This window comes from Peromyscus leucopus, chromosome 7 (assembly GCF_004664715.2).
Source record: "Peromyscus leucopus breed LL Stock chromosome 7, UCI_PerLeu_2.1, whole genome shotgun sequence".
Lineage (NCBI taxonomy): Eukaryota > Metazoa > Chordata > Mammalia > Rodentia > Cricetidae > Peromyscus > Peromyscus leucopus.
Genome location: NC_051069.1, coordinates 117,740,431 through 117,754,873, shown reverse-complemented (window position 1 = coordinate 117,754,873; position 14,443 = coordinate 117,740,431). Strand labels below are relative to the sequence as shown.

The following is a 14,443-nucleotide window of genomic DNA, read 5'->3' as shown; positions in this document are numbered from 1 at the left end:
GAGGCAGGAAGATCCCAAGTTCCAAGTTCGAGATTAGCCTAGGCTACATAGCAAGATTCTCTCCCAAAAATAAAATACTTGATGCAAAAAATGACAAAACTAAAGACAGAAATAGAAAGGTATCATTCGTTCATTCAGTGGGAAAGTCTTGTTGCTTTTCCCAGGAGGGAAATTTATCTTGAAATATACATCAATAAATATGCTGTACTGTATCCTTTTGATTATAGTTCCCTCCCCCTCCCCCCTCCTTTTTTTTTGAGACAGGGTTTCTCTGTGTAGTTTTGGTGCCTGTCCTAGATCTTGCCTTGTAGACAAGATCTTGCTTTGTAGACCAGGCTGGCCTCGAACTTACAGTGGTCTGCCTGCCTCTGCCTCCCAAGTACTGGGATTAAAGGCGTGTGCCACCACAGCCTGGCTATAGTTCTCTTAATACATAGTTTATGCTGCTGGTGTCCTGCTATATGCATTGTTAGACATTATTATTTCCAAGGTCCTTCCAGAAGAAAGTTCTGCTGTATTCATTAATTGTAGCAAAGGACTCCTCAGGATTGATTCCATTTCATGGACCATTTTGTTGTTGTTTTGTTTTTTATTAAGCTTTATCCTCCTAAACAGAATTGTTTAATATTCCAGATTCTTCTATTAAAGAATTGGTTTAGGGTGGGGAGAAATGGCTCAGTCAGTGAAGTGCTTGCTGGATGAGGACTTGCACTCAAAATCCCAGGACCCATGTAAAAACCAGCCAGTGAATGGGGTGCCTGTAATCTCAGCACAGGAGAGACAGAGACAATCAGTGGAACTCACTGGCCAGCCATTCTCGCCCAGTATCAAGTTGGTAAGAAACCCTGTCTCAAAAAGTGTAGTGGAACTGGGCTGTGGTGGTGGTGCATGCCTTTAATTCCAGCACCAAGAAAGAAAAATGATTTGTTTTTATTATTTTAAATTATATGGGCTGGAGAGATGGCTCAGAGGTTAAGATCACTGCTTGCTCTTCCAAAGTTCCTGAGTTCAATTCCCAGCAACTGAAAGACCCTAACCCTTCAGACTTACACCCCCAAGCCCCAGGAAAATGAGGAACTAAAAATCTAGTTCCAAGGGCCACCTGACTCAACCATTACTCAATCACCCCTGCCACAATGTAACAATGTAAAGAGATTTCTATTAAGAGATGCGCTCAACTGTGACTGGGATAATTGCAAGTGTTCCAGGAAAGACCACTGTAACCTTTGTGTAACTCACTCCCACTCTGATACCCCCCTTGAGATTTCAGGAAGAATGTGCATGCATATGTGACTGTACCCACCCTGTGATCAGACCATGATCTTGTGAAATTAGCCTCTAGACATAAATCAATTGAAACGAAATTGTATGGGAATTGTAATCTTGTGGCTTTTGTGGGTTTTTCCTTTAAGAATACCTATGTGGCTGCAGTAGGATACGACTCTTGCTCTCAGGACAGGAGTGGCCCAACTGTACAGCCGCATCAATAAACCTCTTGCTGTTTGCATCAACTGGACTGGAGTCTGGGTTCTTGGGGTGCCCACCCAAGAAGGCAGTACCCTGGGTCTGGGATCTATCATGGGTCTATCACAACCACATGGTGGCTTACAGCCATCTGTAATGAGATCCGGTGTCCTCTTCTGGCCTGCAGGGATATGTGCAGACAGAATATATACATAATAAAGAAATCAATCTAAAAATAAATAAATAAATAAATAAATCTTAAAAAACAAAAAAATTATGTATGTATGCACAGGTGTATATGTGCATGTGTGTGTGTGTGTGTGTGTGTGCACGCACACACGCATGGGTGTGCGTGTGCATGAGTGCGTGATCATGTGCATGTGAATGAAGGTGCCTGTGGAGGCCACTGGAGTTGGAGTTACAGAAGGTTGTGAAGCACCTGATATAGGTGTTGGGAACTGAACTCCAGTCCTGTGCAAGAGCATTAAATGCTCTTAACCACCGACCCATCTCCCTAACCCTGTATTTGGAATCCTGAAAGAACCTTGGCAGAAAAAAAAGATCAATCCTTACATGGTACTTTAAAGAGGAGATTATTTAGACAGTGAGAAGTGTGGAGACAGATCCAGTGGGAGCCACATGTCCAAGAAGGGTAAGGCAAGAGCTCGAGGCACAAGGCAGCAAGGTCACAGCTACACAGGAAGGGCAAGAAATTTGACTTGTGCTTCCCACTCCCTGCACTCTGAGGGTGTTGTTGGCTGAGCTTTGGAGGTCAGTGCTGCAGAAACAGTGCCCTGCAGGGGTCCAGAGGTACAGAAACACAGCAGTGCAGAGCTCGAGAGAAAGTGGTTACTCTTCATTGTCAACTGACTGGATTTTAAAATCACTGAGGAGACAAACCTTTGAGTGTGTCTATGAGGGCATTTCTGTAGTTTAACTGAGGAGAGAGACTCCCCAAAGTGTGTGCCATACCATGGCTGAAATCACAGACTAAATGAAAGGAGAAAGCAAGCAGAGCATCAGTTTGCTGGATAGTTTCATGTCACCTTGACACACGCTGAAGTCATCTAAGAGGAGGGAACTTTGATCGAGAAAATGCCTCCGTAAGATTGGGCTCTACATAAACCTGTAAGACATTTTCTTAATTTGTGATCGATAGGGGACAGCTGAACCCATTGTGAGTGGTGCCATTCCTGGGCTGGTAGTTCTGGGTTTTGAAAGAAAGCAGGCTGAGCAAACCACATTAAGCTATCAAGCAGCTCCCCCATGGCCTCTGCATCAGCTTTTGCTCCAGGCTCCTGTCCTGTTTGAGTTCTTGTCCTGACTTCCTTCCATGATGAATAGTGATGAAATGATGAACAGTGTAACCAAAGAAATCCTCTCCTCCCCAACTTGCTTTTTGGTCATGGTGTTTCATTGCAGCAATAGAAACCCTAACTAAGACAATAAGCATTCATATATTTCTACATCCTGATTGTTGTAACACGAATCTTAAATGTTTTTATTAATAAAAAACTCAGTGCTAGCTATTGAGATAATTCTGAAAGATCAGAGAAACAGTACAAGCCACAGCAAACCTCACTTTGACAACTCCTCATTTGATCCTGTTTCCACGAATCCTCAGACAGAAAGCTTCTGAGTCCTCACCCAAATGGATCTCAGCTGAACTTCTGCTAAAAGCCTAAAAGCATAAAAAGCCTCTAGTTCCTGGTCTTCACGTCTTATATACCTTTCTGCTTCCTACCATCACTTCCTGGGAGTAAAGGCTTGTGTCTTTCTCAAGCAAGACATGAGATCTCAAGTGCTGGGATTAAAAGGTGTGTGCCACCATGCCTGACTGTTTCCAGTGTGGCCTTGAACTCTCAGAGATCTGGATGGATTTCTGCCTCCAGAATGCTAAAATTAAAGGCATGTGCCACCACTGCCTAACCTCTATGTTTAATATAGTGGCCGTTCTGTTCTCTGACCCCCAGATAAGTTTATTGGGGTACACAATATATCAACCACAGATTGTGAACACAATGTGACCAGACATTTCTTTCCTGCTGCCACCTCTACGCCTTCCCCACCGTGATAGACTCTGTCCCCACAAGCCATGAGCCAAAATAAACACTCCCTCCCTTCAGTTGCTTTTGTCTTGTGTTTTTGTCCCAACACAATAATACAGAAAATTGGCACAAAGAGGTAGAGGTGATACTATAACAGACCTGACCATATAGCTTTGCAGGCCTTCGGAATTTGGCAGAATGAGGAAAAATATAGAACCGAAGACTAGAAAAGCCTAAAATACTGTAAGCAGAATTTACTAGGCCATTCTAGTGGGAGTGTGGAAGACATGGAGGGTGGAGGCCTGGCTCATGGGGTTTCTGAGGTGAAAAGGACTGTTGGAAACTGGGGTAGAGGCTACTAGTGTTACATTTCTGGCAAAGGATCTGGCTGCAGTTTATCTGTGTCCTGAAATTTTGAGTGTGGCTGAATTCAAAAATAATGGGCTAAGTCACTTGGAGGAAGCTTTAAGACAGCATAGTGTTTGAGTTAAGGCATGGCTCTTGTTCTCTACACTTGCGGGGGTTTAGAATGAGAAGTTAAAGCAGAAAGGTAAGAAAATGTGAAATTTAGGGAGCAAGAAGTGAGTTTAAGGTCGCAGACAAGGGAAATGCAAAGAAAGCAGCTGTAACTGATAGAGCGCTGATAAAGAGAAATCCGAGGTTCAGCATTGGAACAACAGGAAAGATGCCCTGGGGGCAAGACTCTGCCAATTGATGGCACCAACTTCTGAAAATGCAGATCCATCAGAAAGGAGAGAGTGAACTGAGCAGCTGAAGGTTTTCTCTACTGGAAAACAACTATCCCAGGAATTTTTTCCCCCCTGTTCAACTACCAAGTCAGACAGAGACTACTATAGCTGTGGTAGAAGGGGGTCAGACTCCATCTGGAGCTGGCAGTAGAACTTGGCAGCACATCCCCTGGTGCTGGTTTGCTGGTATGCAAAGCACGTAAGACAGGGGGTCATGGAGGCTTGTATCAAGCAGGGTCAGCCACTGTATAAGCCCGTGAAAGTAACGCTTAAGTTGTAGTGAAGACCCAAGTCTATTGGAGATCTCAGGACATCTGCTGAGAAAAGCTGCAGAAATGAAATGGAGCTGGCCCAAGAGGCTATAGGTGGCTAACCTAGGGGTGAGACTGTCTAAGTCCACTGACTCCAGACGACACCAAGTGTCCAGCTGGAGAATAGGGAGACGTAGGACTTGGTGGTTGCCTTGCCAGGTTTTGGTATTGCTTTGGTCTGCTCTTCTCTTGTTTGTCCCCATTTTACCCTTTGGGAATGTTTACTCTGTGATATTGTATATTGGAAATATGTAACTTGTTATTATTATTACTATTATTATTGTTGTAATACAAGGGCTTATAGTTAAGAGATTGCCTCGAGTTTCAGAAGAGTAGACTTTTAAATAATGTTGAAACTGTTAAGATTATAGAGACTTTTGAAGTCGGACAGAGTTAATTTTGCATTATGAGATGGCCACGAGTCTATTTGGGTGAGGGATGGAATATATGGTTTAAAAGTAATATATTTGGGTGTCTAGTTGACACAGAGTGAACTTGAGGTTAATCATCATGGTTAACTTGACTGTATTTGGAATCACCTAGGAAACATAACTATGGGTCTATCTGTGATGTCATTTAAAGAACAATTTAGTTGAAGAGGTAAGATCTCCTCTCAATGTGAATGGGAGCATAGTATAGATTGGGGCTCCCAACTGAATAAAAAGAAAGCCAGCTGAACAGCAGTATTCCTCTTCCTGTGCTTCCTGGCCATGGATACAATGTAGTCAGTTGCCTCACACTTCTGCCACTATGCTTGCCTCTCACACCATGAGCCTTAGCTTTAACAAATCCTTACGTTGCTTTTGTCAGAGCAACGAGAAAGCAATTAACACAGGAACCCATCAGCCCCCTTCTCACGAAGCCCATGGGAGAGTGACTCGTACATACTCTGATGCACTTGTTCTACCCACCCTTACATTGGAACCTAGCCTCATACGCAGAAGTTGCCCTGCTTGCAGGACTGACATTATCGGAATGCCGCTAAGAATAGGCAGCCTAGAAGAACCAAGTTGAAACAGAGCAGACAACATCTGTCCACTCAACTAGTCACCACTCTAGTCTACATACTGGGAAGTAGCAGCTAGAGATGGATCCTTCTGCCTCCCAGTGAGGGACCCCCAAGGTTATGTTCTAGGCTCTCTTCATATCCATGGCTCCCAGAAGATTCTTTCCCCAGCTCTGGTTCTCTCTGGGCTCCGGGTTAGCTATGCCATTTGCTACTTGTATGACTTCATTTTTAGAAAGGACCTTGCTGTTGTAGCCCAGGCTGTCCTTGAACTCTCAGTCCCCTTGCCTCCCAAGTGACTTTTCTGCCACAAGCCAACCATCAGGCATCCTACTTGAGCATAAAATACTAAGGTATTCTGTGAAGTTCAGAACCAGAAAAGCCACAGTCCACTGTGCCAGCTCTACTTGTTCTAGTGATGTAACAAACAAACACTGGAAAGTAGGAAGCAAGCAGTAATTTGGTGAAGACTGTGATTTCTGCCTAGGAAGCTGAGAGAATCGATAAAGGGAAAGCCCTTAACAGCACTTGGGTCCAGGAGCTAAACAGGTACAAATTAATGCACAGAGTCCAGCTCCCTAAACATAAACCTCCACCATTGTAGGGAATGTAATGGGAGAAAAGGTGCAGTGAAAAAGATAAAAATACCTATAGTAATGTAATTTTAAAAAGGGCAAGATCCCTGTGAAAATTAGAAAAGCACAGAAAACAGAGGAAACCTGAGTTTTATTAAACCATCACCTCTTTTTACATTGACATAGAAATTCCCTACTAAACATGCCCAAGGATAGGTTATTTTTAATGGCCTACAACTAATCTGCAGATTATGGTAAAAAGTAAAGTGTATAATAATCATGAAAAATGTTTAGTAAGATGGACCTAACAAATATTAAAATATAAAGGCAAGATCACTAGAAAAGTAAAGTTCATAGATCCATACATGTATTAAAATTTAGTATGCAGTAAAGGGGATATTAATTTAATGAAAACTACGAGTGATTTGTTAAATAGCAACAAGCAGCAGTTTTTTGTTTTGTTTTGTTTTGTTTTGTTTGGGGGTGGGGGGTGGAGTTAACCCAAGATCTTTCCATGCTAGACAAGCACTTTACCCGTGAGCTGTGGCCCCAGAGCATGCTGTGCTTTGCTTTGTTTCTCAACCAGGGTCTCACAGTGTAGGCCAGTCTGGCCTTGAATTGGAGATCCTCCTGTCTCAACTTCCCAGGTGCTGGGATCACAGGCATGTGCTACCCAGCAAACCATAGGTTTTTGTTTAATCCATCTGAGTGTAGGAAAAAATTACCAGGGACTGCCTTCTTGTTGAACAGCCAAGTCTCATAATTTTGATATAGCTCAGAAACTTTACCAGAGTCACGGGAAGCTTTCAAGACCGTTTTCACAGGACATAGTATCACATTTAACATCTGGGAGTCTTTTTCCAAGAGGAAATGTGTAACTGCAGGAAGAAGAAGGCCTCAGCAAGTACGCTGCTCACCACTCTAGGACAGTAAAGCAAGGTTTGACGTGCCAGTTCCCCATTCAGCTTGGATCTATGGACTCCATTCCCTCCTCCTCAGATACAGGCCTGGGGAGTAGCTCCTTCATTTCTTTCCTAAATGCCATTTTTAAACTCTTAAGACTGAAGTTTTGAAACTAGACTGCAAGTTTATGTTAGTATTAAAAGACAGTCACAGAGATCATTCTTGCTAGAAGAAATAAGGAGCCTAAGAACATTGTACTGTGTTTGCTCCCATGAATGAGCAGCACATGAAGCTTTCTTTTGAGACATTTTATGCAGATAGATGACTGTGGAGTGATTGTTGTGGATCAGCATTATGAAGCTCATTGGGGAACTCACTGGCTCATTTCATTTTCGTCATCATCATCGTTATTGTTGAGGATCTGGGGGGAGTCTAGCTAGATCCATGTTTTAGGTGAAGGAGGTAGAGTGACAGGTAGTTAGAAAACTTGGACACTATACACACATGTTGAATTCATGCCTTCCTCAGTTCTAGCCCCATCTTCTGCCTTGGATTGTGCCTGGCCCTAACTGGGTCAAATATTCCCATGGCTGCCACCCTGAAGGCATACACACTCACTCATGCACAGGTACACATGAACCCACACATGCATGCATGCACACAGAACTATTCCTTACTTTTCATAGGTGTGAGGAACTCTCTTGTTTGCTGAACATCCTTCTCCTCTACTGTATGAATGTATTTACACTTTTTCCTTTGGTTTGTTTATTTTTGGTTTTTTGAGATAAGGTTTCTCTGTGTAACAGTCCTGGCTGTCCTGGAACTCACTCTGTAGACCAGGCTGGCCTCAAACTCAGAGATCCTCCTGCCTCTGCCTCCCAAGTGCTGGGATTCAAGGCCTGTGCCACCACCTGGCTCCTTTGCTTTATTTTAATGATATATCAGAAGGGAAAAGGATAGATGTGTCTTCTTTAACCAAATGCCCATCAAATGGCTTTCAGGAAGGGGCTCTGTGTTTCACTGTGGTTGCTAGCAAAGAAGTGTGATGGCATGGGAAAGGCTGAGAGGTTCTCGTTACCATCCAGTGAGAGTTAGGGAGGCATCAGTAGAGGTGTTGGGAAGGTCCAGACTCCGCTGATATTAGAAGGTGGAGCCAACAAGAGCTAGGAATGGACTAAATGTGTGAATGCAGGAGGGAGTCATGCAAGATGAGTAGTGAGCACTGCCCTGGTGAGGGAGGGGAGTCCAGCTGCCATTCCTGCTCCATCCTCAAAGAGATGACAGATAGCTATGGTGGCAAGACTGGCCCTCAGAGAAGGACCTCAGGAGAGAAGTGGGAGATGCTCAAGTGGTGAGTACCAGTGGTTGCCATCAGGCTGGGCAAAGCTGGTGTGTGTGTGTGTTTGTTTATTTATTTATTTATTGGAGCTGAGGACGGAACCCAGGGCCTTGCGCTTGCTAGGCAAGCACTCTACCACTGAGCTAAATCCCCAACCCTCAGTAGTGTATTTATAAGGCTGTGCACACTTCTGAAGGAAGCCATCTCACCTCTGAAGATGGGTGTCAGTGCACAGAATGACAGTGAAGACTATAATCTATGCATCAGTCACTTCCTCCCATGGCCACAGATGCAACTGTCTCTGCTCATGTGATCTGATGGGCAGGAGTGACCATGTGACGTTCTCAGCTGCACAAGGGAGACAGAGACTCTGTTGCCTGTGTGGCTCCCTCTGGGAACTTTATTACTTGTTAGGGACTCCAGGACTGGATTTGATGGGGGCTGGGCATGTACAGAACTCAAAGGTGGGTCTTCATTTTTGCTTTCCTGCAAGACAGAATAAGTACATTCATCCATTTTCAGTGGACAAATGGGGTAGTCACTGTAAAAACATTTTGGCAGTTCCTCAGAAAGCTAAAGGAAGTGCCATATGACCTGAGGGAAATGAAAACATGCCCATACAGACTTATGTGTGAATATCCATAGTGGTATTATTCTTTCTGATGGCTTTGTCAGTTTCAGTGAATCTTGGCCAGACATTTGCAGAATGCCCTGACTTTGGCACTTGTCCGATGCACTTCTGGTGTTTATACTAGGGTTATGGAATGTGGAGGAAGACCACAGTCTCACAACCTCACCTGAAGGACAGTCTTCAAGAGAACTTATCACTGTTGATGTCACTGGACTGCAGTGGTGTCTATACCCTGTGGAAGAGAATTAGGAATCTATAACTAAGGGGTAGACAGTGATGCCCTGTCTTCTTAAGTTCAGAGTGTATATATAATTTGTACTTTTTTTACATAGAAAATTTGTCTGTTCTTGTTTATTAATTTATTCAGCCAATTATTTGGGTCCATGAATATTCTATTTTGGGTTATAATCCAGGAATACTTTGTTTTGTTGTTTGAGTTATTCAGCTGGCCCCTGTGTCTCTTTGACTGTACCTCTTTAAGTGTGTGTGTGTGTGTGTGTGTGTGTGTGTGTGTGTTCCCTGTACATACATAGATATCTATAAGTATTTTTATATGTAAACATCTGTAGCTATATAAGACTTAAGTGTTTACTAGAGCTTTGGAGGTCTTTTGGCATAGACACAGAAGGCAGGAGACCAAGGCCGATGTGCAGGGAATGCTGGCAAGGCTTTAGTGGGGTTCAAGCTCTTTACTGACATGGCAGGCAGTTCTCTGAAGAAAGGCTTTTAATGTCATACCAGGTGGGCTATCAGCACTCAGGATCCTTGCCTGAGACCTGCGGGTGCTAAAGAGTACAAAGTGAAGCAGAGGCTGCAATGTAGAAAGACCCTCTCAAAAACAAACAAGCAAGCTCACAGACCAAAGTGAGTCTCTGTCTAGAAACTGAAATTCACAGACAACACATCAAACAGGAAATTTGCCTTCATTCATGAGCTGCTGGTACAGAGGGCTGAGTGAATTATCTCCCCAAGTAGTGACATAGTATCATTGGTCCTAGGAAGACCCTGAGATAAGATTGTAAAAAAGTGTTTCCTGAGGCTGAAGAAATGGCTCAGTGGTTAAGTGCAGTGCAAATTCTAATTGGTCTTAATAATAAAAACCCAGATCCAGATATTAGGGTGAAAGTTGAAAAGTCAGAGAAGCCGAGCAGCCAGCCACTAGAAAAACTTCTTACCTCTAGGAATCCTCAGAGGGAAAGGGTGGAGCTGTTGTCTCAGCCCTGCCTCATCACTTCCTGTTTCCTCCTCCCAAGTGCTGGGATTAAAGGCATGAGATTCCAAGTGCTAGGATCGAAGCTGTGTGCCACCACTGCCTGGCCTCTAGTGACTAGCTCCATACTCTGATCTCCAGGCAATCTTTATTTATTAGCGCACAAACAAAATATCACCACAGCTAAGAGCACTGACTGCTCTTCCAGAGGACCTGGGTTCAATTTCCAGCACCCACACGGCAGCTCACACCTGTCTGTAACTCCAGTTCTAGGGAATCTGGCATCCTCACATATACATGCAGTCAAAACACCAATGCACATAGAATTTTTTTAAAGTGTTTTGTAAAAAATGCTCTTGGTGGAAAAAGTGGTAGTCCAAGTGGATAGATTGGAGCAGGAGAGAATGAAAATTAGGAAATCTTCAGAAATGAAAGCTATAAATCAATATATATAGAGCAAGGTCAAAGCAATATCTAGAGTAAACTTTGAATTTTAGTGAAATTAAAAACAGATGCCGGGCGGTGGTGGCGCACGCCTTTAATCCCAGTACTCGGGAGGCAGAGGCAGGCGGATCTTTGTGAGTTCGAGGCCAGCCTGGGCTACCAAGTGAGTTCCAGGAAAGGCGCAAAGCTACACAGAGAAACCCTGTCTCGAAAAACCAAAAAAAAAAAAAAAACCAGACGTAAAAAGTATTCAACTCAGTATGTTGGAAAGCATGTATCAAACAAACAAGAAGGCAACTGTGTTCGCTTTATGTCCTTGTCACAAATAACTGAGGCACAGCTTATACAGAGGAACGGTTTGTTTTGCTCACAGTGTCAGAGGTTTCACTCCTTAGTCTGACTGCTTGGGGCTGACAGCACATTATGATGGAAGCATGTGGTGGAACAGCATCATTTCTTTAGGACCAGAAGGCAAAACAGAAGGGACCACAGAGTCCCTAGTCTCACCTGTTGGCGCCACAGGGGGCGGCAGGGAGGGCTTAGCCATTAAAAGCTGCTCTTGTGGAGAATGCAAGTTCAGTTATTAAGTAGCTCACAACCAACTGTAACTCCAGCTCCAGGGGATCCAATGCCCTATCCTGGTCTCTGATGCACCTGAGCTCACACATATACGTGCACATATACACATGCACATACATATAATTTTTAAAAATCTTATTAAAAAAAGTAGCACCACAGACTAGAATGAAGCTTCCGACACATAGCCTTTGGAGGGGCATTCCAGATCTATTAATTATAAAGACAAGACAGATGTCAGGGAAGACATAGAAATTAATACATTTAAGTACTCATTCTTTTCCTTGCCATTAGTTTCTAAGTGAATTATTGTTTCTTAATTATGTATATATAATATATATCATTTGTTTTAGAACTAGGATTGAATACAATGCATTTTAAGCAGTTGTCCTACCTGCCTATCCCCAGATCTATTCTACACCAGCCCCAGCCCTGTCCCAACCCTGTCCCAGTCCTGTCTGTTGATTCTTACTGAAGTTTCATTTATGACGAGAGGGTAGTTGTAGTTTATGAGTTTCTGGTTACCAACAGCTTGAGCTTAATTTCTTTTAGTTCTTTTGCTCTGATTTTCGTTTGCTTGCTCACTTAATCTATATAAGTTCCTAAGAAGAGTATGTTAAAATGTTTTGTTATGGGGCTGGAGTGATGGGTAGTTGTTAAGAGCACTTGTTGCTCTTGCAGAAAATTGGGGTTCAGTTCAAAGCACCCACACAGGGTTCTCAACTATTTGGTAATGCCCCTTTCAGAGGAGGATCGAATGCCTCTGGCTTTTGCAGGTACTGCATGCATGTGGTGCACAGACACATGCCGCCAAAACACCCATGCATGCACACACACACACACACACACACACACACACACACACACACACACACACACACAAATTTCAATGCCCCTCCTCCCTGCGCCAAGGCTGCGCAAAGTGTCTCACCTTAGGCACTAGGTTCCATGCACTAGGAACAGGCCCCAGTCCCACTGCCTGGGGGCCCCCTAAACAGTTCAAGCTCTGTTTAGCATTTTTAAAAAAGGACTGGAAGTTGAATCTAGGACCTCATGCATGCTAGGCAAGTGCTCTTCTAGTAAGCCAACCTCATTAACTTTCATCTGTAATGAGGCCAGTTTTTCTTTTTCTTTTTTTAATAGTCTTGATATATTCCTTAGACTGTTCTAAAATTCAGACTTCTTGCCTCCATTTCCCAAATTCTGAAATACAGGACCATGCCACAACATTTAGCCTGAGGTCAATTTTGACTTTTTTTTTTTTTCAGTATTGAGAATGGAACAAACCCAAGTGTTTGGAAATGCTAGACAAGGCCTCTGCCAGCAAGCTGCTTTCTCTGACTCTGCAACCAATTTGTATAACTGAATTTTCTCAAGATAGTGTTCATCTAATCTAGGTTTTCAAATGGGCCTATATAAGGTTGCACAAGATCATTTGCAAGCTGTTTTTTTAACTTCCTCCATATCAAGAGTTACTTACCTTTGTAGTTTCTTGTTTTGTATATTTGTGCTTTCTCTCTTTTTTAAGAAAATTAGCAGTTAATTGTCTATTTTATTTGTTGGAAGAACAAAGATCCTAGTTGCCAGTTTGATCTCCTCTTTTCTGCTCCTTAGTTCATTGACTTAGTTCAATGTCTTTATAATTTCCTTCCTTTCACATTATTTTGATTAGTTTTCTTGTTGTTGTTTTCATTGTGTTTTGTACTGAAAAAATTTTAAAACTCTCATTCTTTCTTAGTTATTAATAGAGGGATTTAGGTCTATGAATTTTCCTAGCTGTTTTCTATTTAACCCATTAGCAGATACAAATTGGAAACTATGTAATTTCTGTGTCTATTTCCATTCATAGAAAATGGTTTACTTTGAAAATTGTTGGTCTTAATGCCCATGCTACCAGGGTCCTGTTCAGAAAGCCCTTTCCCGGGCCTGTAAGTTCAAAGGTACTCCTTTCTCTCTCCTCTACCAGGTTCAGGATATCAGGGTTTATATTGAGATCCTTGATTCATTTGGAGTTGAGTCTTATGCAAGGTGAGAGATAAGGATCTAATTTTGTTCTTCTACATGTAGCTATCCATTTGTTGAAGGAGCTGTGTTTTCTCCAGTGTGTATTGTGGGCCTCTTTATGAAAAATCAGGTGGCTGTAGGAATGTGAGTCTTCAATTTTACTCCATTGGTCAAGGTATTTATTTTTATGCCAGTACCATTGCTGTTTTTGTTGTTGCTGTTGTTTTTCTATAGCTCTGCAGTATAACTTGAAATCAAGGATGGTGATACCTCTAGCAGTTTTGTTTTTTAATTCAGGATTCTTTTAGATACCCTCAATCTTTTGTATTTCCACATGAAATTTAAGATTATTTTTTTTCAATTTCTGTGAAAAGATTGAGTTGGAATTTTGATATGGATTGTGTTGAATCTGTAGATTGCTTTTGAAAAGATGGCAAATTTTACAGTATTAATCCTACCAATCCATGAGCATGGGAGCTTATCTCATTGGCCCCACAGCTATTTATAAAATCAAGTTTAAGGATGAGATAAACAAGTATATAAAACAACACAACAGGAAAGGAGAAAGCTAGAGATACGTCGTTATTTAGATAGAAACCAGGTGACCACAATTAATGACGTCTAACATATCGGTGGACGTGTCGAAGGAGGCAGCGAAATAGAGCCATCGGCCACAGAAACACTGAAAACTCAAGCAACATCTGCTAAAACCAACTTTGCCAGAACCCTGGAGAGTAGGCAATGGTTTGCTCCAGCCAGACAAATGCTGGGAAAGGCATCTTGAGAGTGGAGAGAGCTTTGTGGTGTATTCCGCCCTTTCTCTGCCCCAGTCAGCGCCCTGTGGCAACTGCGTATTTGTTCCTGCCTGGAACCTGGTTCCCAGTTCGGAAGGGAGCAATGTGTATCTCATCTGCAAAGAAGTGCAGTGCTTTCTCTCTCGTTTATTGGAGCTCCCGGAGGACTGACTGACAAGGTGCTTATCGTTTTTTTGCCTGATACACAAGCCACTGCAGAGAAATCAGCAGGTATCACTCAGCCGAACGACCTGCAGCTGCCTGGGGCAGAAATAGTAGCTGAGGTCAAAAAGAGCCCAAGACTGGGGTATCTGAGAGAGAGCTACCTTGTGAAATCAGGTCACTCCAAAGCACCTCTGCATGCTAGGGAATCTAGAAAGCCTCAGGCA

At 42.9% G+C, this 14,443-nt stretch overlaps 1 protein-coding gene across 1 annotated transcript in view; it reads left to right on the top strand.

Annotated features, from left to right (window-relative positions):
* Poln (DNA polymerase nu) overlaps positions 1-14,443 on the top strand; it is a 154,366-nt gene that overhangs the window by 108,012 nt on the left and 31,911 nt on the right. The gene's annotated exons all lie outside the window — the stretch shown is intronic.